This window comes from Chrysochloris asiatica, unplaced genomic scaffold, assembly GCF_000296735.1.
Source record: "Chrysochloris asiatica unplaced genomic scaffold, ChrAsi1.0 scaffold00062, whole genome shotgun sequence".
In the NCBI taxonomy this organism is placed as follows: Eukaryota; Metazoa; Chordata; class Mammalia; order Afrosoricida; family Chrysochloridae; genus Chrysochloris; species Chrysochloris asiatica.
The window spans coordinates 6666959-6670678 of record NW_006408580.1 but is presented as its reverse complement, the minus strand read 5'-3'; the positions used below and the strand labels follow the sequence as shown (position 1 = coordinate 6670678).

At 42.9% G+C, this 3720-nt stretch overlaps 1 protein-coding gene across 1 annotated transcript in view; it reads right to left on the bottom strand.

Annotated features, from left to right (window-relative positions):
• The window catches only part of MAOB (monoamine oxidase B), a 199180-nt gene that overhangs the window by 22189 nt on the left and 173271 nt on the right, over window positions 1-3720 (bottom strand). The gene's annotated exons all lie outside the window — the stretch shown is intronic.

Here is a 3720-nt window from a genome sequence, read left to right as displayed (position 1 = left end):
AAGAGGGAGCCTAGTTCCAGAGGGTGTGGGGGAAGGTAGAATCTCCACTGAGTGGTTTCCATCCTGTCTGGACAGAGCTGATGAAAGGAGATGGGGATAAGACTCTTGTGGTTCAATAGTGAATAATTGCTATCAGGACTGACTGAGTGTTGGAAATGTAAAGATAGACTTTTTGTAACAAAAGGAGGGGAGTGGTTGATTTTGCATTCCAGGAGCAGAGGTCTTTGGAAGAATTGCCAAGTGCAGGACCCTATCCAGAAAAGCAGTGCTGCCAGAGATGGAGGCAGAGACGAAGATGTGGAGAGATGGAGTAGCTGGGGACTCGGGACTCAGGGAGGAAGATAGGCTGTGTGCTAACTGCCAGGGGGCAGGTTTGCGGGGTGTACCCTTTAGTTGGTTGATGATGCATGGAGGGGATTGTCATCATTGCAATGAAACTAAATACGATAGGATGAATGTAAAGCTAATGTTGTCCCATGTAAACCATCACTTAATTCACAATAAAAACTAAAAAAAAAAAAAAAAGTTACTGAGTACGTATTATGTTTCAGGCATTGTTCCAGACACTGGCAGTGAACTTATAAGAGAAAGTTCATACATTCATGCATCTTATATTCTATTGGGTACATTCTATTGTGTACATTTAAGATCTTAACAGCCTTGGCCAAGCACAAACGTGGCAATGGTCACAGAGGAGCATGCTAAACTGAGGGGGAAAGAATGTGCTGCAGTGTAATTTAGGGGCATGGTACCTTGAATTTACTTGATATGGCTTTTCTATCCAAAGTCTTCTGAATTTCCAACAAGCGATTGGGTGGGACCGTGCAAATAAGGTAAACAGGACTCTAATGCTGGGATTGGTTAGTTTTGCCCTCCAGCTAGGCTTAAAATGAGCCATCTCAAGAAGGAAGAGCATGAGTGACATCCTTACCTAGAGAAACAGCGATGACAGATGTGATGGCAATGAGAGACAGAGCAGTTTCAAGCTCTAGGCCTATGGGCTGAGTATATCTGAGTACCTATGGGTAGGAGACTGGCGTGGGCATTCACAGACTGGCTAAATGAGCTTTGTATCACTTGCCTGAGCAGGGCAGAGGCCCAGGGACCACATGGCTGAGAGGCTGAAGACGAGAGCGAGGCATGCCTGCAGTATTGCAGACAAGAGGCATTCCTGACTGGAAAACTGCTGTTCCTTAGTTGGTTTTGATCTTGAATTGTACTGTGTTCACGTCTCTAATCAACCCCATAATCATGAGTATTGTTATGAGCTCTGTGTGGCCACTGCAGTGGATTATTGAACCCAGATGTGAAGCAGAAAGTACTGTGGGAGGGATGATTGGTGTCAGAATAGGGTAAAGAAGGTTGTAGGGTAGAGGCATGTCTTACTTCCACTTCATAGGAAATAGTCTTGGGCTGATTTTGAGTTTGATTCTCTTCCCCCCTTGTGAAGCCAGGGAAAGTCAGACATGGTCCCCAAGTGGTCATTGCAGTTGGGGCAGTCAGACATGGCTCCCACATGACTTTTGCAAGGGGGTTCTCAGTTGGTAATTTAAAACAAATCATTGGTGGTGTGGGAATAAATAAATAGGAGTGGTAAATATTAATTCCTGGAAGAACTTGAGATTTACAGGACAATTAGTCCCTCTCTACCTATAGTCACTAATTAGTATGCATCACTCATGCAGGATGCATTGCAGGCTGTTCTATAATGCAGTCATTTACATAACTGGTCATTTACTCCCCAAGTAAATTTTCAAACACTGGGTTATATTCATTCTTGTATTTTCCATAGCTCCTAGCATGGTGTCTTGTGTGGAGAAAAAACAAAAACAATAAACAAACTCTGAGAAAATATTAATCTGAATACATGGTTCTTAAGTTATCAGCACTGTGCCTTTATGTTTCTGTAGTTGTTGTTACGTGCCATTGAGTTGGTTCAGACCCATAGCGGGCCCATAGGGTTTCTGAGGAGTGGTTGGTGAGCTTGAACCACTGACCTTGCAGTTCAAATCAACCTTGCAGTTCAGTGCATTAATCCATAGTGCCACACCAGGACTCCAAGCCTTTATGTTGTTAAGTGCTGTCGAGTCGGTTCCGACCCATAGCGACCCTCTAAAGGGTTTCCAAGGAGTGACAGGTGAGCTTGAACCACCAACCTTGTAGTTCAAACCAACTTTGCAGTCTCGCGCATTAACCCACAGCACCACAGCCTTTATAGAAGACCCTAATAATTATTAACATGACAAATGTATAGCATTGGCAATACACATCTCACCAAGCAGCCTACAGACTGCTTGATTTGTTGTCCAGGATGATTCTGGACAACATTATGCTGGGTGAAATAAGTCCATCTCAGAAGGACAAATATTATATGATAACCACTTTTACAGACAGTCAAGAATAGGTATACACACAGAAAGCAATGTTCTTTGATGATTATCTTGGATGGGAAGGGTAGGGAGAGAGACTCACTTACTAGATAGTTGTTGTTCAACTACCAGCTTTTCTGTGGGAGAAAGATGAGGCTTTCTGCTCCCGTAAAGATTTACAGCCTTGGAAACCCTGTACAGGGTCGCTATGAGTCAGAACTGACTCCACGGCACATAACCACCACCATGAATAATACTGTGTCGACGGCACTTAACAACAATAAATACTATAACAGTCATAAGAACCAAAATGTTGTGAGTGATTACATATGTTTTAGAGAGGTGGGGGGGGGCATATGTGAGCACATGCAGTACATCATTTTCATATATATATATAGGTACAGTTGTGGTCATCTGTATATATTTATATGTGCTGCATATATATTTGTTTATATGATGGAATACATAGGCGGCATATTTATGTAAACTTCCTAGGCATATCCAAATATCTCATGGAACTGAATTACTGGGCTTGAAGGTTCCAGAAAATAGTTTCAGGGGACATCTAAATCAATTGATATAATTTAGTTCATAAAAGAATGTTTTACATGCTAGTTTGGTGAGTAGCATCTGGGATCTTAAAAGTTTGCCAGTGGTCATCTAAATGGTCTCCTCCCATCTGGTGCAAAGAAGAGTGGAAGAAATTGAAGATTCAAGAAAACAGTCCACAGGACTAATGATCCACCTGAACCATAGCCTCATCTAGCCTGAGACTAGAAGAACTGGATGGTGCCTGGATACCACTATCAACCACTCTGACAAGGGACATGATAGAAGGTCCCAGTTAGAATGGGCTAAAAACGTAGAACATATATCAAATTCATAAAAAAAAGACTAGACTTACTAGACCGATAGAGACTGAACGAACCCCCGAGACTATCGATTGTTGTTGTTATGAGCCGTGGAGTCAGTTCTGACTCATTGCGACCCTGTACAGGGTTTCTGAGGCTATAAATCTTTATGGGAGCAGAAAGCCTCATCTTTCTCCTGCAGAACAGCTGGTAGTTTTGAACTGTTGACCTTAAGGTTCGCAGCCCAATTCATAACAACTACGCTACTAGAGCTCTATCTATCACCTTAAGACCCTTTTAATCTAGAACTGAAGCCACTCCTGGAGGTCATCTTTCAGTCAAATAACAGATTGGTCTATAAAATAAACCATAACACCCAGCCGATCTCCTCCCTCCCTGCCTTCCTCGGATGGCGGCTGTTTATGCTGGACGTGTGGCCAGAGACGGGTAAGGATCACGTGGAACCTCGGCAACTTAAGACAGAGCCATTGCCATGATGC